This window comes from Candoia aspera, chromosome 17, assembly GCF_035149785.1.
Source record: "Candoia aspera isolate rCanAsp1 chromosome 17, rCanAsp1.hap2, whole genome shotgun sequence".
In the NCBI taxonomy this organism is placed as follows: Eukaryota; Metazoa; Chordata; class Lepidosauria; order Squamata; family Boidae; genus Candoia; species Candoia aspera.
In genome coordinates this window covers 3,939,138-3,964,457 of record NC_086169.1, presented here as the reverse complement: position 1 = coordinate 3,964,457, position 25,320 = coordinate 3,939,138, and the positions used below count along the sequence as shown (strand labels likewise).

Here is a 25,320-nt window from a genome sequence, read left to right as displayed (position 1 = left end):
TTTTTCTGCTGCTGAAAGTTTTCCCCCACCCCTCCAGCTGACTTGGTCTTCTTTCGTGGGACACAAGTTAGACTGGAAGTTTCTCGCCGGCTTCTGCTTCTCTTCCAGATCTTAAAAAGCAATAGAAAAATGCCTATTGTCATCCACTGACTTGGTTTCCCTTGTAAAACGAAGGGTTTAGAATGAAAAAATCAGAGGAAATTTTTTTTAAAAAGGAACCAATTCAGTCCCAGTTAGTTTTCTCTGTCTTTTAATCCTCAGGAAGATTCTGACTTTGAGAGAATGTGTGGATGTATACATGTCCACATATATATATATATTAATCTCCACTCCTCGATTGAATTTCCCTGCATTAGCTCCACCTCCTTTTTTTTAACAACAGCCTGATTGGTTGAGGGGACTTAGTCAAAAATGCTGATGCAGAAAGACGTAAGGCTCCCGATGAATAAGAGATTAGATTTTTCTTCCCTCTTTTTTTTTTTTAACTTTTCAGAAGATGCTGTTGAGAAATGGCTTGGCTGGAAGCAGATTTAAGGATGGAAACTGCAGATGAGTTGGCAGAGGTCTGACACACACTTTTTTGCAGGGAGGTGTGTGTGTGTGTGTGTGTGTGTGTGTAAATGGGGATTTTCCTTTTTGTAGATTCCCTGCAGTTTTCTCTGGCTGGACAGATAAGGCTCCCACATCCCTAAGGAATGGATAATCTTGGCAGTATGCTTCCCTGCCTCTATCCATCAACATTTTATGGATTCCATATTGTCAAAGTGGAGGCAGTATTTTGGAATTCAAGTCATCTGCAAGCGCATCTGCTCCGGAGGAGAATCCTAAACTCCCATGTTTCTAAAGCTGCTAGTCCACAGGGTTTCAGCTTGAAAGCTTTCAGATCTTTCGAGGTTCTAAAGTAGGGGGGAGCAGGGATGTCCATGAGCACCATGGATAACCCACCAGGCTCCCTTCTTCCCTGTCAAAGTCTTAACAATTAGATGCTTTTCATTTAAAAATCAAATCAGAGCACCATCTTGAACCCTGTTATTTAACCAGGCCTAAGAAATGTTAGACAATAAAAATGGGGGTCGAGGGCAACCTGGGGATTTATTAAAAAAAAAAAAAGGATATGGGGCTGGGAGGTGGGTAGACTAGGAATAACCATTGTTGTTAGGTAGTGTGTTGGGGTGCCGGATCTGGGCTGTCATAATCCGGATGGCCACCAGGAGCAGCCCAGAGATGTGGCCAGTTCTAGCTCTGGATTGCCATCTAGTGGCTGCCTTGTTTTTTGCAGCCCCAATCTGGTAGCCCTAAGATTTGCAGTTGACCACCATTGCGCCCATCTCATGAACCTTCCTCAGCCGTCTCCCCCATGCAGCACTTGGAGAACCATTGCATCTGATGACCCCTAGGATAACTTTGCCAGCCATGGTTGGGGTGGACCTTTCTAATTTTCAGCTGTTTTTAGATCTTTTCTCCTTGATCGGTCGGTGGTTTTCTTTTCACCACCAAGGTCCTGGAGATGTTGGACCACAGATGTTGGCCATCTTGAGCACTTTCTAAGGCAGTGTTCCTCAACCTTGGCAACTTTAAGATGGGCGGGCTTCAACTCCAGGATTCCCCAGCCAGCCGTTGGGGGTCGGCCACTTGCTTTCGGTGGATGGGGGTCAGGGCCACCTCGTTTTCCTTTCAGACACCCCCTTTTCTCTCCTAAAACAAAGGGAAGTTAGCCCTTCTCAGAGACCCCAAGACTCGCAAAGAACATTTGAAATCAAGACCTCCCTCTTGGAGATCTGCCCATAATCTGAAGTCATTGCAAATCCAGAGACAACATCTGGTCCTCGCCATTCCCACTCTAAGGAGATGCATTGTGATTTTCCATTTAAATTGCAGTAATTTTTCCCACCCGGGCATCTACGTCTATCAATTAGCCTGGGCAAAGTTTGTGAGAAACTTTCTGCAGAATGGCGGGCAATTTCCTATTTCGGGCCTGTGCCTCAGTGGTCCTGAGTGACGTGACGCCGCTCCCAGGTGGCCACGGGGAAAATCGGCTCGTCATCTGTGACTCTGACCCGTCATAGGCTGTTCTGGTCAGTCTGTGACGATGGGCGAGATGCGTCTCTTTCTCCTCCCCGAGGACCAGATGCGGCGTCTCTTTCTTCGACAGTTTTTTCCTACCTTTCCCAGGACCAGGATGGATCTGCTGGGAACACAGTGTCCGACTTTCTCACAGTCCCCTGGGCTGCCTCAGGAAAAGCTGGGAGAGAAGCCAAAGCTGAGTGTGGATCCCAAAGCAATTGCTTCCAGAGGTTAAGGCCCTTGGAAAGAGGAGGAAAACCAGGCTCTGCTCCAGAGAAGACTGTGTCTCAAGCTTTGGCAGCTGGCCCCTGCAATTTATGCTTGCCTCGTCCTTTAGGGTTGCACCGAGTCAGTCAGTCAGTCAGTCAGTCAGTCTTTCTTTCTTTCTTTCTTTCTTTCTTTCTTTCTTTCTTTCTTTTTTCTTCCCTCACTCCTCCTCCTCCTTCTTCATCCCCCCCTCCTTCCTCATCTCCTCCTCAATCATCATCATTATCTCACCTCCTCCTCCTTCTCCTTCCTTCTCCTTCTCCCCTTCCTTCTCCCCTTCCTTCTCCCCTTCCTTCCTTCCTTCCTTCCTTCCTTCCTTCCTTCCTTCCTTCCTTCCTTTCTCTCTCTCTCTCTCTCTCTCTCTCTCTCTCTCTCTCTCTCTCTCTCTCTCTCTCTCTCTCTCTCTTTCTCCTTCCCTTCCCCTGCCTCTTTCTTCTAACTCTCTTCCTCCCTCTATCTTCCTTCTTTCCTTCCTGGTGAAACTCAGCTGGTGATACCATTTCCATCTTTGAGGGAACACCAAGAAGGCTTAAGAATCGGAATGGTTTACCTGCCTCTTAATTCATTTAGATGACTTACATTTTATTATTAAGAGGGCAGGAGAAAGAAAAAAAATGGTTCTCCACAGCAGGGTGGGGGCACATCCTGATTTTTGGCTAACTCCCATCAGTGCCGGCCAGCATTTGGCCAATGGCAGAGAACAGCAGGAGGCGCCGTAATTGAGGGGGTCCCCAGATCCCTAGCCCCCCTGAGGAAGGGGGAGGGAAGGTATGTGTGCCCCCCCTCTCATAATTATAACACCAAGGTAATCCAATTGTATAAAATTGGGATGCTCAGTTTAAAGAATGTATATTGTATAGTAATTATGGTGCTTTTATTTGGGCGTCTGATTGTGTTTGTGAGCCAACTGCAGTGAAACTTCATTTTATTATGTACTTGGTGTATAGTGTATAGTGGGATGGCAATAAAATTATTCTATTCTATTCTATTCTATTCTATTCTATTCTATTCTATTCTATTCTATTCTATTCTATTCTATTCTATTCTATTCTATTCTATTCTATTTGGAAGAACATGCACACTCACCCCATGCAAGGACCTCATCGCCACCAATGTGGCAGCAGTGATGGGATCAAATGGTTCTAGCAATAACACAGAAAGTGTGCAATGGCCAAATAGATCCTTCTGTGTCTGGAGGAGATCTACTTTCGCACGCTGGATGCTCTCCATCACCACCCCGCTGAGATTCCAGCATCCAGACCCCTCGAACAGCAGCCCTGCGCTCACGAGACCCCTGGCCCGAACGCCGCGAGGCCTGGCTGATCTCTCAGGAGCGAGTCACGCACATCTTGCCACGTTCTGTATGAAGTTCCCATCACAAAGGGTCCACGCGGTGCAGTTCTTCCCCCTTCCCCCGTCTCCCTCCTCTCCTTTGTTTCCCTCTGTCCTCCGCTGACCCCCAACTCGCCCACTTTTTCTGCCTCAGCTCCGGTTCTGACAATCAGCGCTGGGAGCGCCTCCCTTCCAGGGCTGTCCCAAAAAATAACGGGGGGTTGGGTGATCTTTTGGCCAACTGAAAACTGGGCCTTTTGTGCAACTCAAAGCAGCCACTGTTGGAAGCCTCAGCTTCCCTCCCCGCAAAAAACCATACAAAACGTCTTCATAATTTTCTCATAAATGTCCAGTACTGAACTCGCTTCTTTGCATATGCCTGCCCTCTTCTCCTTCTCCTCCTCCGTCTCCTCCTCGTTCATCCATCCATCCCTCTCTCCTTCCTTCCCTCCTTCTCCTCCTTCATCCATCCATCCATCCATCCCTCTCTCCTTCCTTCCCTCCTTCTCCTTCATCCATCCATCCATCCATCCATCCCTCTCTCCTTCCTTCCCTCCTTCTCCTCCTTCATCCATCCATCCATCCATCCCTCTCTCCTTCCTTCCCTCCTTCTCCTCCTTCATCCATCCATCCATCCGTCCATCCCTCTCTCCTTCCTTCCCTCCTTCTCCTCTTTCATCCATCCATCCATCCATCCATCCCTCTCTCCTTCCTTCCCTCCTTCTCCTCCTTCATCCATCCATCCATCCATCCATCCCTCTCTCCTTCCTTCCCTCCTTCTCCTCTTTCATCCATCCATCCATCCATCCATCCATCCATCCATCCATCCCTCTCTCCTCCCTTCCTCCCTCCTTCCCTTCCCTTCTCCTCCATCTCCATCTCCATCTTCTTCCGATCCTCTTCCCTCACCATTTCCTCTTCCTCCTCCCTCTTCTCTGCTACTTTACTTTTATTCCCCCCTGATCTTTTAATCTCTCGGCTAATAGTTCTGCTTGTGTTTCCTTTGGCTCAACCACGTGCCACCCGCCACATCTGCTTCACAGCCCGGAGGTCCTCGTCGTCTCCTCCCAGCGCTCGTTTTTGCTCTGCGGGACCTACAGGAATGATGAGGGGGATCTTGCTCCAGGCTGGAGCCTGAAGCAGCTCTTTGGGTAGCTGAAGGGCAAAACGTTTCCCGGCAGGGAACCGGAATGCTCTGGCAAACGGGTTGCCAATGTCGTTAACACAATCCGCGGCCCCCTCTCGCTTCTTGGAAATTCACGGCCTTCCTGCCTCGCATCGGGCAAATGGATGCCACTGTTAGGAAACGATTTAGGAATGGGCTTCAGGCATTCCACATCTTAAGTGGAGTGCAGAGCCATCTGCGGCCAAGCCAAAGACTGAGGCAAGGAAGGTGGGTTGGGTATTTTTAATAGTTCTAGTTATTCAGAAGCAAATCTGAAAACTGAGCCGCGGAAACCTTAAAGGCTGCCCCAAGTCTCCACTTTCCTCCAGCTAAGAATCCCAAACTGACAAACCGGAATGATATACAATAATTTGTAACACTTCACATGTGCATAGTTTTAACACTTACCCTGACAAATCTTTCTGGAAATGAAAAATTCACCACCATGTTATAAACCTTCAGTTGGTGCAATAAATACAGGTAGTCCTCACTTAATGACCATTTGTTTAATGACGGTTCAGACTTACGATGGTGCGGAAAAAAACGACTTACAACTGGTGCTCATGCTTATGACTGTCCCCATGGTCATGTGATCATGATTTGGGTACTTGGCAACCAGTTCGCATTTATGACCGTCGCAGCATCCCGTGGTCATGTGATTGCCATTTTTGACCTTCCTGGCCGGCTTCTGGCAAGCAAAATCAATGGGGAACCTCATGATTTGCTTAACAACCATGGTGATTTGCTTAATGACCGCCGCAAGAAAGTTCGTAAAATCGGGTTGAATTCGTTTAATGACCACTTCTCTTAGCAACCAAATTTCTGGTCCCAGTTGTGGTCATTAAGTGAGGACTACCTGTATTGCCTCTGTATCAGTTATACCTTAAGTAAGGTTGCATACATTGGTTAAGCTTTGCATCATGCCTCTTGCTTTAGACCAGATGTGTGGACTTCAGCTCCCAGAATTCCCTAGCCAGCCATGAAGTCCACACATCTTAAAGTTGTCAAGATTGGGAAACACTGCTTTAGACCTTTGGCAACCTTTGTAGCTTTTTTTAAAAGATTTTTTTATCCCACTTTTATTATTTCTATAAATAACTCAAGGCAGTGAACACACCTAAGCCATAGGGACTAGAAACTTGTGGAAGTTTTCCCACAAGGAAACTAAGGTCTTTTCAAGCCGTTCAACCTCAGGCATAGGTGGGCAAAAAGTTTGGTTTCTTCATCCAGCTTCCTTCCGGAAGACGCTCCCTTAAACCAGGTCCATTTACCCTGACCAGGATTGTGACTGGTTCCTCTAGACTAGGTTGAAAAAGGCCCGTGTAGTTTATAACTCAGCCCCTTGGCGGAACCCAGCCGTCGTCTTAGCCCGTTGCACAATTGAACCAGACCACCGCGGGCATGCCTTCGCGTGGTTTATCCGTTAAGACAGGGAATGTTAGATGAACAGAGTCGGGGGGGGCGGGCAGCGGTTGCACCCTGAGTTTAACGGGTGTGTGAACACCGCCTCCAAGCTGCAACAGGTTTCCCCTAATTGGAGAAATTCTGCTCCAGAAAGAATACGTTCCCGTCCAAATTGGTCATACGTTCACGTGGTGTCATTGGGAGGTTGGTGACCTCACCACAGCTTCGCCAGCCTAAGGCTCAGTGGACGGCACGCCGTCCAATTTTCAAGTAAATGCCAGTTTGGCATTCTGGATCGTGTGAATTCAGTTCTTCTAAGCCTTTCATTATGCTGGCGGCATAGCGAACATCTCCCCCTGCCTTTTCTGTTATTTTTTCTTTTTTAGACTTTTTTTTACTCTACTCTACTCAACTTTACTCAACTTTACTTTACTCTTTACTTTACTTTACTTTACTTTACTTTACTTTTTAGGAAGAGCAACACAGAGATCCTAACTTCACTAATAGCGGTTCAGCACTGAGCTGAACTTCCTAGCCGTTGGGATTCGCCACCTCTCTACCTATTTATTGACCTATATTTGGAACAGAAGCTGGGCCAAGGAAACCGGATCTGGAAGAATCATTTAGATTCCCTCTTCCTCTGGGCCTTGGAAGGGAAAGAGAGGGAGGTGTGGGGGCCTGATTATTCGGACAGCTGCGAAAGGAAATGTCCTCCATCCGTTCCAGAACAAGACCTCACTTCCGCCCGTTCCCCCCACATCGCCCTCCCCATCTTTAAGGAAAACGTGATTCCGAGGTTTTGGACAAGCGAGACCCCGCAGAGGAAACCCCGCATCAAAGTGGAGCAGTGCGGCATGCTCCGCTGTAGGCTAGTGATGGGAAAGTTATGCCCCGTATTTGGGATGCTTTATTTTGTTCCCTGTCAATGGGTATGGTCGTTTAAAAAGAAAAAGAAATCAGGAGGAGACAGGGAGCCCCTTTTCCAACCAATATTTTTAATTCCAAGGCATCAGCGTTGGCGAGCTGCGTCTGAGGAAGTGAGCTGCAGCTTGCAAAAGCCGACGCCTTTTAATGACAATTTTTTGTCGGAAAAGGTGCTCCCCGGCTTCTCCTGGTTTTATTCCCTGCCCTTGTCTCCAACAGTCAGCCCATCACAACTCTTAGCGGCCCTTGGTGGTCCTTCTTTGGGACTCCCCATTTATTTATTTTATTTCGTTTATCAAATTGGTCGCCGCCCATCTCCTCCCACCGGAGGGACTCTGGGCAGTTTAATCTTCTTTAATTTACTCTTCTTTAAACCGTTCTGTATGTCTGCAAACGTCAGGCCTTGGTGCCATGTCGGTTTCACAACCATCTGCACCCCGTAGGAGATGGGGAATTACCAGATGTCCAAAATTGCAACCGGATGGGAATTAAGGGAATTTGTGGGAAGTGTTACTCAGAGGAGGGGCTTAAAGGAGTGTCAACTTTCCGACAGCGACCTAGGACAGGGATTCCTGGCATCTGGGTGTGTCACATAACTGTAGGAAGCCAGCCCATCTTTCTGGACACCCAAATAGGTGAAGCATTCTTGACGGAAAGGAAATGGACGGATTTGTAACAGCAGGAAATTTTTCCAACTCTTCCTGTCCCGGCTAAAGCCCTTCCTCTTTGTGCTGGGCCGACGGGATGATGTGGAAATGGCTTATCAGGGGCGAGGCAGGAAAGGACCGAGCTGAGATTTTTTTTTGAGTGTGGGGAGAACAAGAGTCACTGCTTTCTCTAAAAGGAGGGTGAGGGACTGTTTCTAATGCAGAGAATAGGGCCTCAACATTACAGGAGGGATGCAAAGAGTGGCTTTTCTGGGGTGGAGGGGACATTTGCAAGGGAGAAGTTCCCATTTAGACCTGCGTGAGAACGGGGTTGATTTTGTACTCGGAAAATAAGAGGCCAGTCGCCGAAACTTTGGGCTGGGAAATTGAGCCCCCTTCCTTAAAATGAAAAAGAGGGGGAGCAAGGTGGTTGGGATTGCGGAAGCGAAGATCCGTTGCTGATGAGGATTGGGGCTGTAGATCCACCTCCTTCCTGTATACATTGGGAGCCGCTGGCCAGATCTCCCTTATTTCCTTTACTTTGATTGTAAACCACCCAGAGTCCCCTTTTTGGGGGTGATGGGCGGTGATGGAAATTTGAAATATAAATTGCCCCCGTCTCGCCAGTGTCCAGTTTCCACTGTGTTTCTCCCTCCAGCCTCTTCCACCATTTCTTCCCGTGCCTTTCTCAGATCATTGATTTATTTATCACTGCCTTGGCCAAAATTCCTCCTGAAGTCGCTCAGCTTTTCAACGGCTCGCCCACTTTGGCCTGCCTTCCCTACACTTTGCCTGCTCTCGTAACCCTGTCCTTTTCTCATCGGCCCCAGCCTCTCATCTCCTTCTCAAAAGGATCAAGAGCCGGCTTCCAGCGCTGGTAATTGCCTCCCATTGGAGTTAGGATGGGCGTGGCGGTTCTGTGACATCACAGCAGGACAGCCAATGGCCGTGAAGGAACGTGCCAACAGGCCAAGACGCTTGGATTGTCCGAGCGTCAATCAAGCAGGACAAAGGGCCATCTTTACAGTAGAACTCACCTGCCTATTTCTAAGGAATAAAACTGGGGCATACCTATGCAAACTCCGTTAATTACAGTTGGGCAATACTGCTTCAGAGCTGAGGGCCAGCAATGATACTTTTTTAAGAGGCTGACCTCTTCAAGGGTTGAAGAAATGTGCCAAGCTCTTCAAGAATCAGGATGCCACAACCAGATTTCTAAGCAGCCATCGTAAAGGTTTTTCACCCAAGAAACAACAAACAGCAAAATTTGCCGAACACCTCGTTGGAAGAATGCAATATATGGAAGATCGATCGATCGATCTGTAGGTTGCTTCTACAGATAGAAAATGCATATGCAGTTTTGCAGAGTGCAAGAGTCCCTGTATGGTTTTATTTTTTCCTTCTAATGAATACTTTGCCTTTCTAATTGAACATTCAAGGCAGGTAACAGTGGGCGGGAAAAATGAAAGCCTGGCTTTATTATTATTGCAGATAAGGAAAATGGCAGAGGATGAAGAAGGAGGCAACGTGAAACAGGCTGAGAGTAGAAAAAAAGAAAGGAGCCGGGTCCTTTTTAGGAACTGCAATGCATGTCTAAGGCTTGATGCCTTTGGCAGTAAACCTCATTATCCACTAAGCACCTCCTTTCTCAATTCTCCCCCTTTCTGGCTGCAGAAGACAACATGGGTCCCGGCGGTAACTTGAGCCAAGGACGTACTTAGAGGAGACATCACTCGGCATGCAGGATCACGTCCGTGAAAAAGATATCTTGGACATCTCAAGAGGAAAACAAAAGGGGTGATGTGATCCCACCACAAAACCTCTCTGGTGCCAGCCGGGGATCAGTTAGCAAGAAGACAAAGGCTCTCTCAGTACATTGTTGTCAGCGAGAGCCAAGATCTTTGCCCCAACCGAACAAGGCCGGTTGTGCGTTTCAGCCTTGATATGGCCTTGGGTCAAGCTTCGGGGCAGCTGCTCAGGAGATACGCTAAGCCCGGCCAAATTTCGCAGGACCCAGCATCCCTCAGCATCGCCCATCCTTGCTGGGCCGCTGTTACCTTTGGGTGTCACAATCTCCCCACCACATTCTCCCCTTTCTTACGTTGGACTCTAGGCCAGCGGGGCGAAGAGGAAGAGGCTGTTGATGCTAAGGAGAAATGACATCAACGACAACCACCCACACACATGGGTATTTCACTGGATTTGAGCCTGGGCTACGGGGAGTTGAGCTCCTGCCCAGCTGTCCATCCCTCATGGCACCATCAGTCCTAAGCAAAACGACAGCCATTCGGGCTTCGGTTTCCTCATGGCAAGAAAAAGACTGGGATGGGTTTCCAGGCAAAGGGGAAGGAAAAAAAAAAGGGATTTGGAGCTGTCAGCAACCACTTTTTAACCATCTCCATCACAAGGCCCTTGGAACAAATTAAGGGAATTAGACCATTTCAGCTTCCCCATATATATATATATTTCCCTTCTTTTTTCTTTTTTGCATGAAGGTAGGTTAGATAAATATCTGCCAGGGATGCTTTGGTGCACACACAGTGTTTTTGTTGTTGTTGTTCTTGTGGTTTTGTGTGCGTGTGTGTGTCGAAAGCCACTGGCTCAGATCTCCTTATTTGGTGCTTCAGGAAATCAGCCCAGCATCAGAGTAGGCAAATTTGCCCTGACGGGAGTGGGAGAAACATGTATGAACCATCTGCTGCTTGGGTGAGGTTATCGTGATGCACCTTTTCCTCTGAAAAAAGGAAGCCAAGCAGAGTCATAACTGCCCTGCAACAGCCACACACATCTGCAGTTCTTTCCGGAACAGAACATGAGGGAGATCAAACAACACTCTAGTCATTCGGTTCTACGCATCCGGAGCGTTGCGCAATGCAGTCGGAAGGCACAGGGTGAAATCCCCTTCTCTGGAGGATGGTCAACAAGGGGATGAAGACCAGAAGGTGGCCCCAGAAGGGGGCTCCACCAAGGTGATCTCCAAAGTCAACAGGCCCAGACGGTTGAGAGACCCAGGGGAAGAGACAGGCTGGCAGGGGGATTCTGGGAGTTGAAGTCCACCTATCCTCAAGTGGCCAAGTTTGGAAAACACTGGTGTAGAAGAAGCAGAATCAAGGGATAGCGAGCTGTCCACATCGGACAGCCTGAAAAATCCTTTCTTGCAGAAGGCCATGTCCCTTCGCAGATCATGGTCAAGCTTGGCAAGTTAATGTTGGGGCGGGGCCAGAGCCAAAAGTTGCGGGGAGATAATTGGGCATGAATACACACAATAATGCTGTGGAATTCCCCACTGCAAGAGGTTCTCCTCCTTTTCCTTCTCCTTCTCCTTCTCCTTCTTCTCCCATCCATCCATCCATCCCTCTCTCTTTCCTTCCTCCCTTCTCCTCCTCCTCCTTCACCTCCTCTTTCATCCATCCATCCCTCTCTCCTCCTCCTTCTCCTTCTCTTTCATCTATCCATCCCTCTCTCCTTCCTTCCCCTCCTCCTCCTCTTCCATCCATCCATCCATCCATCTCTCCTTCCTTCCTCCCTTCTTCCCTTCCTCCCTTCCTCCCTTCCTCCCTCCCTCCTTCTCCTTCTCCTTCTCCTTCTCCTTCTCCTTCCCCTTCTCCTTCTCCCTCCCCTTCTTGGAAATATTAGGGAGATTTGTGGCAGATCGACCTATTAATGGCTACCTGCCATAAAAGCTGATGGAAACTCCTTCTGTAGAAGTGGTGTACCTCCATATCTCATGCCAGAATCAAATGACCAAGGAAGCAATCAACCGTGTGTCCTCCTTCAGTTCAACCCAGAGACGCTTTCCCCATGTTGGAACCCTTTGGACATCTTGACCAATAAGCCAAGGAACAGCAGGAACCAGGCCATCTCAGGGGGCATCCAATTTGGGAAAGTTCTGGCTGCTGTTGGAATTCCTTGAGGTGGTCAGAGAAAGCAGCTCGAATACGTCTCCCATCCCATATCTGAGAATCTGTCTTATAAGAGGCATTTTGCATCTAAACACTCTCCTTTCCATCAACCCTACAATTGGGTGCCTTCAGATGCAATTGGTGGTCTACCCAGAGGTGTGAAAGGGTCACTGCCTGTACTGTAAGTGTGATTGGGTGTGATTACAGAGCTGTGTGGGGCACAACTTAGTAGCCCCTTCCCAACCTGCATGCCAGCTCATTCTCACGGTGATGGGGCAGAAGAGGACCCCAGTCACAACTGCGAGGATTTCCATAGCTCTGTTCCTCGTTCCACTCTGGGTGCAGAACTGCAGACGTGGCAGAGGTCCACCTTCTGCCCAAAGAGCAGCATGAATTAATTAGCTGCAGGCAGGACTTGAGAGGTGATGACTCTGCTAAATTGGGGCAGGCAAAAATTTGCCGATTCGTCCTGTCGTCCTCCACTGCTCTACCCCTTGGTAAGCATAATGTGTATGTTTCCACTCACGTGGAAGTGAGAGAGAGAAATAGGTTTTTTACCCCCCCCTTTTTTTTCTTTTTCTTTTTTTCCATTTCACAAAGGTCCAAAAATTCCTCGTTTGCAAAAGTCGAGGCCAGGGAATTATCCAGTCGACGCTGGTTTTCCACTCCCCACCAAAGGCCCAAAGGCATTCTGAAAGCGGGAATGGTTTCAGCAGGGCATTCACCGAGGTTGGCATTTATGCCATCGGCTAGTCACCATAGGTGAGCAGAGAAGGCTTGTAGGGGAGTGGGAAAGTTGACAGAGCTAGGGTGCCTTGTCAAATTTTTTAAAAAAAGGAAATATGTTTCCGGAACAGAGTGCTCAAATTTAAAAGTGCTAATTGATAACCAGAGCTGCAGATCTGGTAATTATCGCATTACTTAAATCGCAATGAAATATATATCCAGCTGGGGAAGCGTGTGTCCCCCCTTGATTCTGATTGACTGACATTTTGAGATAAGAAACCCTCAAGAGACTGGAGTGGGCCCCCCCAAAAACTTCTCAAATAGGGAGGGATAAATTACCATTTGACAGACAGAGCAGGAAAGCCAAAGGCCCTCGCGCTGAGCCCAGTTTGTAAATCAAGAGCAAATATAATCCGAATCTGCTGAATCTGCCTTGGTTCCCCAGGTTGGATTATTTCCTTTTTTTTTTCCCCTTTGTCTCATGTTGCAGAAGGCATCCGCTGTTGCTGGAAAAGGCTGAGAAGATAAATAGAGAAACTTATCTCCGTTGCCTTTAGGTTAAAGGGATTCTGCGTATGCTCAAGAGCACGGGGGTAGGGGGGTAGTCCTGGAACGGTTGCTGCAAAAAGCTGGCAATGGCTAAATCTGCTTCCAGGGAGGAAGCTGGAGGCCAGGAGTTTGAGTTATCAAACTCAAGTTTCTCTCTTTCCCTTTGAGTTATCAAACTCAAAGAGTTATCTCTCTTTCCCTTCTCCTCTTCCCTCTAATCAGCTGCGTTCCAAGACTTCAGATGTAATCTTTCCGGCCTTGGGAGCTGGTATAGCATGGGAAGGAAAGCACATCTCTTCCCTTTCTATCAGTTCTACCCCAGACTGTTTCTCCACCTGCTTGATTAAAGGAGAGCTGCTTGCAGTTATGGGGTGGGGGTGGGGAAATAGGGTCCTCTTAAGGACCCCAGACTTAAAAGACCCCGTTCGCAGCTTCCAATTCGCCACAAGGCTCACAGGAACGATTCTATCTGCTTCCCCTACCTTCCAAGGCTGGCGTGAGTTTAAAAAGGAAGGTGGGGTCCCATGGACCCCCCCCCCCAAAGCATAATCCACCTATTGCTCTGCTGCTTCCTTTTCAGCTTCGCTCAGGGGTGTACAAGTTATTCCAAAGAAGTACTGATTTGATTGCCAAAGACAACCTTCCCAAAAGGTTGCCTCTGAAAGCCCCAGAGCCAGTTTCAGGCATTCCCACATGTCGATCCAGGCCCACGTTAGCTCCTCCCAAGTGGGGCTGTAGACCTCTTCCCCAAAGTCCTATCTTCTTGGCCCTGTTGGGTGCAACCCCTCCCTTTAATTTTTCTTAGCTCTGGACATCTGCACCCTCCTTGGCCATGGCTGTAAATGCATCGCTCCCAATCAGTCTACTATCAATATCATCCCCTTGTCAGCAAATTTTGGGCCTGTGATCTGGGATGGAGAAGACCGGGGACTGTAAATAGGGTGCTGGAGGCCTGCAGGTCATCATTTGCTGATCTCTGGCTTAAATTAATTTGTTCTGACACAGAGGCTTTAACTTTGGGTAAATAATTGGGAGGAGAGTTCTTCGCCAGACTTATCCGACAGTAACCTCAGTCTGGGAAGACCCTCTCAAGTCCCAACAGGCTCGCTTTGTTTAATGACAATGATCTGAGGCTTAATTTGGAAACGGCCATCTGGAGCTGGTTAAAGATAGGATTCCTGACATGTCTCAACGCAGCTTCTGAAACCCCCACACGGGTGGAGAAGGGGCAGGTGACAGCCGCAGAAAGGCAAGGAGCGATGATGTTCTTGGGTGCATGTCCATCCAGCCAAACACCTTTTCTGCCCCACATCGCGCTAGAGGGCAGTGGGTTGCCCCTCAAACGCTTTGTTGGGAACTCGCTCGGTTCTGCAATCTGGGACATGGCCAATTTTGGATTCGTAATGTCAAATGTCACCCAACCTCAATGGGTGATGCACGTTCTTGGTTCTGCAACCTAAGTCCCTTATGAAAAAGAAGCATTTCACATTGTTTTAGATTCTGTGAGCTCCCTGGGTTAAGGTGGGTGGGAGGATAGATGATAGAAAGATAGATAGAAAGATGATAGAAAGATGATAGATAGAGATGGGTGGGAGGGTGGACGGATGAATTGATGGGTGGATAGGTAGGTGGGTGGGTGGATGGATGGATAGAGGGACAGATGGGTGGATGGATGGATGGATGGATGGGCAGGTAAATGGACGGGTGGATAGGTATGTGGGTGGATGGATGGATGGATGGATGGATGGATGGATGGATAGAGGGACAGATGGGTGGATGGATGGATGGATGGATGGATGGATGGATGGACAGATAAATGGACGGGTGGATAGGTATGTGGGTGGGTGGGTGGGTGGATGGATGGATGGATGGATGGATGGATAGAGGGACAGATGGGTGGATGGATGGATGGATGGATGGATGGGCAGGTAAATGGACGGGTGGATAGGTATGTGGGTGGATGGATGGATGGATGGATGGATGGATGGATGGAGTGACAGATGAATGGATGGGTGGATGGGTAGATGGATGGATGGACAGATAGATGGATGGATGGGTGGGTGGGTGGATGGGTGGACAGATGGATGGGTGGATAGATAGGTAGGTGGATGGATGGATAGAGGGACAGATGGGTGGATAGATAGGTGGGTGAGTGGGTGGGTAGATGGATAGGAAAATCCACCTATGAACACTGTAGAGGAAGGACTAGGAGATCCAAATCAGGCTTGGCGGCTCTCTGGATCCCTTTGGACCGGTGATTCTGAGAATCAGCTTGAAGGTGGGGTTACTACATCCCGAACAAAGAGTCAGATATAAATCAAGATGCACAGCACGGTTTGTTCCAGATCTGTTTATTCATCCCAGCCACTAGCAAAAGTCTGCCTTCTGGCTTCCTTTGGCAGCGCCAATGCGAATAGCACTTGACCACGGTCGGTCAACACGGCAGCCATGCAAAAGCGCGGATGATCCCTTCGGCAGACAGGCATCTGCACTCCGAGGCAAGCAAGAGGGCTCTAATCAACTCATCGTGGCGGTTTGAACTGCAGCTGAAGCCATTGGTGTGTGGCCCCTGAAAATACCACTTGCATTTCCCCCAAGTGGCTGCTAGATTCATACTTTTTTAACATGACAGAAGCGGGAAATTGTGAAATAAGTGTGGAGCCATTGTAATTAAACTTCAATTAAATCTTAATTGACTTCTGTCCTCTCCTTCCCACCACCACCCGCCCCATTATTTTGGCTGGCCCAACCTATTTTGGGAGAGCAGGCCCCAGAATGCAACCAAACCATGCAGCTTTCAGCTGGGGAGGGACAGCCCTAATTTTAAGGTACAACTGGCCATGAGGAGGTTTCTCCCCTGTAGGATATTTGAGGGGAGGAAAAAGAGAGAGTCAAGTAGCAGGAGAAGGGGGGGCATCTGTTCATCAGACAGAAGCCTTGCCTCTTCTGCAGCCCGTTCTCGTCATTCTGCTGGCCGATAACAGATGTTTTCTTTATCGCCTTGATTTATGGCCCTTCTCGCTGTCTCTCTCTCTTTCTCTGTCTCTTTCCTCCTCCCTCCCTCCTGCCTGTCCTCTGCTTTGGCAACATCCACGCAGATTTAAGGACCCGTAGGTCAGAGCTAAATGGGATGGTGACGTCTCCTGAGGCCCAGCCAAAAGCTCCATATGAGAGATTCTCGGAAGGCAGTTGTAAAACGCAGAGCGCGTCCCTGGGAAGAGAGGGAAGAAGGACAAGGAGGGGAAAGGAGGGGAACCCACTTTCCATTTGGGTGCTGGGCAGTCCCACGTGGATCGGCCTTTCCCACATCCTCCTGATCCAACATTCTCACATCCTCCTGATCCAACGTTATGCCCCCGGTTCCCCAGGAAGAAACCCAGAATCCTTCAACATCTTTCTGACTCATTCAGTCTTTTCTCCTTCGACCATCAAGGTGACCAGGTGTCCCCCAAGGATCTTAGCTGAGGGGTTACAGTGGAAGTGAACGGTGTGTTGCCTCCTGGAGGTCCAGCAAATCCTCCGAGTCCTGCAGATACCGGCAGGATCGCCCTGCGTTCTAAATGCGTGGAACCGGAGTTGTGATCCTTTGGGTTGGTGGCGTTCCTGCAGACGTTTCGTCCCCAGGCTAGGCAGCATCGCCAGGGCATGGGAGAGTGGAGTTGGCTGGTTGATGGTATGTCACAGCTTGCCCTGCCCAGTCTCAGCTGGAATGTGAGTTCTTCCTTGCTAGTTCCTCCATCAATTGCTTCTCTGGTGTTGTTTCTCGTTGATCTGGGTGTTGGAACTAACCCCCAGATCAACCCACCAACCCACCCACTAACCCTTGGCCCAAGATTGGTAGGGCAAGCTCCGAGAACACCAAGTGCCCAGCGGTTCGACCCCGTTCTCTCCTTGTGGTACTTTTCTGCAGTTCAGTTGCACTGCCGAGTAAACATATCCTAATCGGATCACACAATACTGACTCCGTTTTTAACACAAACACAAGGAATGCAGGAGGAGGGGGAGGCTGGCGTGAAGCCAGCTGTTTGAGGGACAAAGACCCTGGGGTTCTTGACTTCTGCTGAACCAAGGAGGTATTTCCTGACTGTGAGAGCTATTAAGCGGTGGGTCAGCCTGCCTCCATAAGATGTGGGGGCTCCATCACTGGGGGTTTTCAAGAAAAGGCTGGACTGCTGTTGGTCCAGAATGGTCTGACGATTCCTTGACCGGGCAGCGGGTTGGGCTAGAAGACCTTCCTTCCAACTCCATGATCCTGTTGCTAAGCTACCTCCTCCCTTCAGCCCCGTTTTCTTCAGGCAAACATGTCCAGATTCAAACCCCCAGCGCCTTCTATCCTGCGCAGTGGGCGTAAATTAAAAAAGGAGAGAAATTGATTATTTTCTGCTCACCGAGTGCACGCAATCCTGCCCGCTCTCGGCTGGCCGCTTTGCCCGTGCTCCGATCAATTTCGCAAGGCGGTGGTCTCAGAAAACTCACATCTCGTCGGTTTCCTGATTCTCATAGGCCGTTTCGGATTGCTGATGGAAAAGTCACCTACTTGAAACGTGGCAGGCAGAAAGCACAGGACCGTGAAAGATTTGTCATCAAAGCTGGCGGGGCGGGGGGGAATTGATCAAAGAAAAATGACATTAGGAGGACAGGCTGGAGCGTACGTCTTGTGTTCTGTGAAATGGTTTATCACCCACCTGGATCCACCCACGTCCTCCACAGAGACTTGTCTGAGATGGATTCAATTATTTTGACTGTACTTCCAGCTGAAATAAGATACAGGCGTTTTGCCAATGCACTTGTGAGAGAATGTGTTCACTTGGATGACATGACTTAGGTAGTGCAAATTTCCCGGTTTATTTACAGGTAGTCCTCGCTTAATGACCACAATTGGGATCAGAATTTCAGTTGCTAAGTGAAGCAGTCATTAAGCGCATCCAACCTGATTTTACGACCTTTTTTGTGGCAGTTGTTAAGCGAATGACCATGGTTGTTAAGCGAACCATGTAGCAAAATCACGTGGTTCCCCATTGATTTTGCTTGCCAGAAGCCATCTGGGAAGGTCAAAAATGGCAATTACATGACCACGGGACACTGTGACCGTCATAAATGAGAACCAGTTGCCAAACATCCAAATCGTGATCACGTAACCGTGAGGATGCTGCAACAGTTGTTAAGTGTGAGTACTGGTTGTGAGTTGTTTTTTTCAGCACCGTTGTAAGTCCGAACCATTACTAAACAAATGGTCGTTAAGTGAGGACCACCTGTACTTAACCTTTTTTTAAAAAACACTATTTCTCTTCCTTTTTGGATGTCAGGGCAACACGCAGGAAACAGCCATAATGTGAAAAGAATTGTTTTGAAAACACAGAAATCCTATTAAAAAAAAAATAGTGTTCGTGAGATTAAATTCCCTGGATCAACAGTGACATCAGCCCCACTCAAAAGAACAAGCATCGAAAAAGTTGTCAAGAGGTTGTGTTGTTTTTTGTGGAATCATAAAAGAGCCCCACAACCAGGGAAGAAAGGAGGAAAAAAATCAAAACACAAATAAATTGCATCATCAATCTGACACAGGAGCGAAGGGAAACCCCTTTGTTCAGCTGTGATAGGGCATGAACCAAAGGATGCTTTCGGAAACTCAGATTTTCCATCTTGACTCCATATGTATTTTAAGCACTTTAGTCCAAAGTGACAAACAGAGATTGCAGGAAAAAAAAGGGGGGCCTTTATTATTTCTCTTAGGCAATTTTTTACCGTCTGTAAGAAGACTGCTATTAATTAACTGGCGCGCCACTGCCTGGAAAGCACAATTTGACAATGGTGCCCAATGTGGGAATTTTCCACATCCGGCTACTACAGCTTAACACTTGCAGAGATTCCTGGAATGGAATCCAGTGAGTCTAACTTACATCAGTGATTGGTCTGTGGATGCTGCTTTGCCAAACCAGCTTCCTGTCAGAAGATCATGGCTTCTTGGCAGTTGTTTGTCTTTATCTCCCATTTCCTAGACAGGTTTTGGTTCAAACAGTGCGGACCATAGCCCCTTTCCACCTCCACCCACAAATAAATAAAGCTTCCCTATCCTACTTTCAGCTTCTGGAAGTTGGACGATTGCAGCGATGGCTGAAAATGATTGTGATCTAGGAAGCTCCTGATTCATTCTCCCCCCCCCCCCGCTTTCTTTTTCATCTTTGCGATGTCCAATGAAATAGTATGGGTCACCTGAGTCCTCTGCTTAAGATTGAGGATGCAGGAGAAATGAAATAGTCCAACTTGGTGATTGCAGAAGAAGGACTAAGGAGCTCCATCATCCCATGACTGGTCTCCAAGGATGGCTGGTCTTGAAAGAACATTGATTCTGAAGTTCAGTGCCCAGCAAACTGTGAACATTTTATTTCATTTCTTCCTCCTTTTCCGTGCCCACCTCCTTTACCCCATCCCATTTCAAGCTGGAGGGAAGTCATCAATGTGCATCAAAGCTCTGAAATTGCTTATCTTCCCAGTTTCATTTGCCCTCAAACAGCCCTTCCAAAAACGGACTGTCCTAAATCGAGAATTCTGTAGGATCTTCTGCACAATAATTGCAGCCTTCTCCATCTGGAGCTTCATCAGCGTTCCCCATCTGGGGCTCTCTCCAGGTACCCAAGATTACAGCTCTCATCCAACCAGCATGACCACAGTGGCTGGGGATGATGGGGCTTCATTCCAAGCCATCTGAAGGCGGTTGCTTTGGGAAAAGCCCAAATTGCAGGCTTGCTGTTGGCTGCAGAATCCACCCTTTGAACTTTCAAATTCTTGTGGACTCAAAACCCCATTTATTGTGGCAGCGAATGATCTCCGAGGCAGATTTTCCGTTGTTTGTTTTGGCAAGCGATCCAGTCGGCCAGTAAGGGAAACGTGACAACACTTCGGGCAAGCAGTTAAACTACGTTCAAATCACCTTTTGGTTTGGAAATACGGAACCCCCAGAAATTATTTATTTCCCCCAGCCCCCCGGGGCTTCTGCTCAGGAACTAATCATCTTCAGGAGATGCTCTTCAGCTTCCCAATCTGGAAAAGATTTGCTGGGCCAGAAGATCATACCTACCCCTGGGATTGCAAATCTCTTTCAGGACCTTGACCATCTCCATTTCTCTTGCAAGTATTGAAATCAAGCAAGTATTGAAATCTGGTTCTGAAGATTTCAACCTAGGGGGTTTCTGCTGGAACCACACCCACCGAATTTTGCAGCACCATGGGGTGCTTTGGAGGAAGACATTTATTATAATCTCTCAAGATGTCGGTTTGTCATTTTCAGGCTGTTACAAAGATCTCTGTTCTAGAATCATCAAAACTGACCTGAGGGGAACCAAGTTTCTTGGCCAAAGCAGGAAGGTGTGAAACTTCCCAGCGGCATCGAAATGTCACCGTCATTCTCTGATCAGGGCTTTTCTACGTTGGGCTATTCTCACAAGGTCATTCTAGCATGCAGTAGACAAGCTGAGTCCTGGAGGTACCTTAAATCTTTTTTTTTTCTTTTTTTCTTTTTTTCTTCCTTTCTTCCTTTCTTCCTCTCTTTCCTTTTTTCTTATTTTACTTCTTATGGCAGCCATTCTGAGATGGAAAACACCGAAAAGGTGTAACATAAGCACCCAACCACCCACCCCAACTGGGAAATGATCCTTGGCCATAAGCCATTTGGGTCCCCCACTCCTTCATAAATTACCATCCACTGCTGTAGGATACCGTTTCAGTGTTTTGGAAAGCTGTGTGGCAGGCAGAAATTCATCAGGGGCTGGTGGAGATGGCCTTAGAAGAAAACTGTTCCCCAAAATGGGGTGGGAAGCCCCATGCTTACCCCAATCATCTGGCGCAAATCTACGGATGCCAAGTTGCACGTAAGAGAATCGGATTTTTTTCCCCCCAAGATTGTAGGGAAGCCACAAATCTTCACGCTGGCCCTTGAAAATTCTCAGAAACCCAGTTCCTGCCCACATGCAATTTTGCGCTCTGGCAGTTTGCAGCTGGCAGGGTTGGATTTTGACCCTCTTTGAAGCTGGCCCATCCTCTGACCACAACTCCTCCCACGGATGGAGGCTGTCACACAAACGTGGCCTTCTTTTGCCACTTGAAGGAGACCTTTCCGAATAGGCCAGGGAATCCTGGGAGTTGAAGTCCACGCATCTGAAAGCTGCCAAGTCTGAGAAACCCTGGCCTAGATGAAGCCTCTCCCTATCCAGAGGGATGAGTCAGATGGTGCCAGAGTAAGAGCCTTCCCAGGCTGGTTTTCACAAAGCAGGAACAGGATGCCACAACGGGTTGGATGTGCCAGAATTGTTCAGCCTGTATGGCTGCTGCAGTTCATGTGCCTGAGCAGGCTGCGAGAAGCCTAGCCAAGCCGTGAAGAGCAGTCCCAGCTGGTAGAATCCAAATTTTCAGCCTTTTCAAAGAGGAACAAGAAGCCACTTGGTCTATTTATTTATTTATTATTATTTATTTATCTATCAAATCTGTCACCGCCCATCTCCTCCTACTGGCAGAGTATAAACCACGCTTGGTTTATTACCAGGCTAGATCAAGCTCCATCCTAGCTTGATCTTGCCCACAAGGTTTGAAGCAATTTTTCCCCAACCTTACCGGTTTGTGGAGCCCTTGGTGCCCTCTGAGCTTGGCGGTTGGCTTGCAGACGTTGCATGACCCAACTAGGTACCATCATCAGCGCTGGTGAGGGTGCAATTTGCTCCCTATTTGTATACAGCAGCTTGCCCTTGTTGGTGTGTGTGTGTGTGTGTGGTTTTCTCCTTGGTAGCTCCACCCACCAACCCTGGCAGGGCAAGCTGCTGTATATCAACAGGGAGCATGCCCCACGCTCCCCAGCACTGATGATGTCCCCTAGTTGGGCCATGCAACATCTGCAAGCCAATCACCAAGCTCAGGGAGCACCAAGGACTCCACAATGCAACCCTGAGCTACAGGGATTCTCTTCGATTGGATGATGGGGGCTGCAGTCCAACACATTGAGAGGAGACCAGGTTTTGGCGGTGGAAGATGGGGGGATGGCTGATCTGGCCCAAGGAACAACCCTGAGGACTTGGAGAACCACTGCAACTTTACTGCAACTTTGTGACCTTCCCTTTGTGACCTCAGTGAAGGATTCCATCCCATGAGACGAAGACCATCTCTTAGCTAGCCAGCCACTGTACAGGCTGGATCATCTACCCCTGGGGAGGTCCATCCCTTGTGGGGCCGTGAGTCATTATTAGGGATTTTTAACTGGAAAGCCAGCCTTCTCAGAAGCAGTCTGGGGCCCTCTGACCTCTAGATGAAAGGCTCCAGCTGGAGGTCTGCTGAAGTGCGTGGACCCTGGTGACTCAGCCTTTCGCCTTTCACCCGGACATAACAGGATGTTCTTGCAAGCTCCCTTGGTGCCCTGGGGGAGGATGGGGGGCATGTAGGTTGGTGGAACAGCTCAGTCATTAGATAGATCCTCCAGGGGGGGTCCACAGAGACCCTTCTGTTCTGCTCAAAGGGGGTCAGATTCTGGCTCACCAACATCCCCCATGAGTCAAAGGATTTGGGTGGCGACCCAGCCTTCTGGAGCTCCTAAAGAAAAGGAGAAAGTCCTGCAGCAGGGATTTCCTCCTCTTTGAATGGAAGCCTTTCTAAAGAAGGGGGTGGGGCTGGGATGGGGGGTCAGCCCCAGAGAAGGAGCAAGGGAGGGTCCGGGGAAGGTCCAAAAGGCTGAATTGTGGAAAGAGAGGAACTGGGGCGGATTCTGCATCTCAAAACTGCAGAGGATTTGAGCCGGCCCTGAATGAGCTCCAGAGATTCCCCGATATACAAAGCCTGTGTGTGTGTGTGTGCGCGCGCGCGTGCACATGCCTGCTCCGTGGAATGTGTGATCAGCCGGGAAAAGCGGGGCTGGGGGGGGTGCAGGATTAGCCCTGCTGCATGGGCCTGGCTTTGAAGGCAGTGGCGGGGTGAGTTATCTCTCCTGCCTTTGCAGATTGACAGAAGACCTCTGCAAGCCAAAGCCTGGAGCCGCTGGCAAAAAAAAAAACCCAAAACCAAGGGGAGAGGGAGTGCATATTTTTTGCTGCGTCAGGGAATAGTTGACCGGGGCCCCGTCCCACCCCACGCTGCTTTCTTGGCAGCGTAGCTGCAAGGGGGAAGGGTCAGCAAGGACGGGGCCAGACTGACTGGCCGGCCTGTCAGAAGAATTCGACTTTATTTTGTTTTGTGCTGTTGTGGGGGGGATGACAAGCAGGCTCCTGGGGGTTAGTTGATGCAGGAGAGAGACAGAGACAGGGTGGTGGTGGTGGTGGGTGTGTGGGTGTGTGCTTGCCTTTAAATCAGTTTTTTGACTCCCGGACAAGCCCCTGCAGTTTTCCTGGCCAGATTTCTGAATGGTTTGCCATTGCCTCCTTCCTAGGGCTGAGAGGGAGGGACCGGCCCGAGGTCGCCCCGCGGGCTTCGTGCCTAAGGCAGGACTCGAACTCGTGGCCTCCTGGTTTCTAGCCTGGTGCCTTCACCATAACACCAGTGTGGTTCTCCGGGTGGCAAAGATGTCCCCGTTTTCCTCATCACAATGTCCTTGTGAGGTAGACCAAGCAGGGAGAGAAGGGACTGGCTCTAAGTCCTGCAGGTGGCATCTGTGGCTGATGGGGGACCACAACCTGGATCTTCTGGCTGACCATCTAGCATCTTTGCTACTACCCGCTCCTGCCTGTTTCCCACATAGACCTTAATCTATATGGCTGGGGAATTCTGGGAGTCGAAGTCCACCCATCTTAAAACGGCCAAGGTTGAGAAACACTGCCCTAGTCTAATTCTTTCTCTGCCCCTTTTCCAGCCTGTGCTTAAAATGAGCACTCTGCCTTCAGATCGTCCTGTCACTCCCGCAGAGGGACCTCCGACAGGCTGCGTCCTGCACCGAGCAGCTGCTTGGCCTCGGTGTCCTAAAGGGTCCCTCTGGGTCATCCGCCACTGCCCAACAAAGCAGATGTGAAGCCGAGGGTAAGGGCCGTTCAAATCCTGTCCCTGCAAAATTCACCCACGTTCCTTCCACTTCCCACAATAAAATATTTACAGACTGCAAAAAGTGACGCAGCTGGTGAAGAATTTCACCTCCTCCCCCTCTCCTGAACAGTTTTCCTTTCTTTTTCTTTCCTTTTTCCCCTTCCTTCTTTTGAAAGTTTTGCTTTTCGGCGAACCATGCCTCCCCGTGCGTAATATTTTCAGACGGGGCAACGACGGGCTGTTGTCCGATCCTCAGATGCCCCTCATACCCCTTGGCTGCCATGGGATGTTTGCAAATGACCTTTGCCTCATGTGCCTGTCCACCTCGACAGCCCCACGCGCTCAAGTGGCTGGACGCCAAAGGAGAATTCACCGGTGGCTTAACTGTGGGTATTAAAAACAAGATGGATGGGAGAATTTGGAAAGGCTTGAGCAAACCAAGCAGAGGGCACCTTTGCAAGGACTCGCAGCTTGCAAGTTATGATTCTGACCGGAAGGAAAAGACAGATTTCCTATATTCCCCAAGCTTCTTGTTGTGACCAAGTCGAAGGGCCATTCCACAGTCTTTTTTGCAGCTGGCAAAAAAAGGTTGTTGGCTTAAAATGCGTTGCCCCCTCTGGCAATCCCTCCTCTACCAGTGGCATGGTGCCAACAGATGGGGCTGGCCTTACTGATAGGGCACAGGCCATATAAAGGCAGGGAACGGTGGAATGGTGCAGCTGCTTTGCGAAGTGGGAAGAAGGAGTTTCCTTCAGGGACAGGAGGAGGAGCCGGTACCAAAACGGTGTTTGTTTGTTTGTTTGTTTATCAATTTCTCTGCCGCCCAACTCATACCCAGCGACTCTGGACGGCTTACAGATAATAAAAGAAACAATCAGTAAAAACAGTACGATATAAAATCGGTCCACTGTAAATAGACATAAAGAGGGATAAAAAAATATAAAAATACCGGATATGAAAGGTAAAATTCAAGATGGCAAAAGTTTTGTGCTTGGCACAGTCACAGCACCAGCCACCCCCAAGACTGACTATCCCGCCCCCCATCCCAAGTGAGGTGGCACAGCCATGTTTTCACCCCCTTCTGGAAGGGTGAAAACATTTTATGTTATAACTTTTACATCCGATAAGAGAAAGCTGAGTCCAGCACAGAACTGTAACCTGAGAAAGCATCTCAGGCAGGCTTTTTCTTTGCGCTCATGAAGATAAAGGGAGGGAAGGGGGAAGTGCGTTCAGACTTGCAAGATTCTGTTACTATAGAAGTTACAACGAAGTTGGTCCTGACCTAATTGGTGTTGGTTTCTCAGTCCTACCTTGAAGGGCTGACAGTCTGGTTAGGGCTGGCCAGGGGTTT

At 48.8% G+C, this 25,320-nt stretch overlaps 1 protein-coding gene across 1 annotated transcript in view; it reads right to left on the bottom strand.

Moving 5' to 3' along the window:
* Window positions 1-25,320, bottom strand: part of TTC9C (tetratricopeptide repeat domain 9C) — a 395,268-nt gene that overhangs the window by 317,519 nt on the left and 52,429 nt on the right. The gene's annotated exons all lie outside the window — the stretch shown is intronic.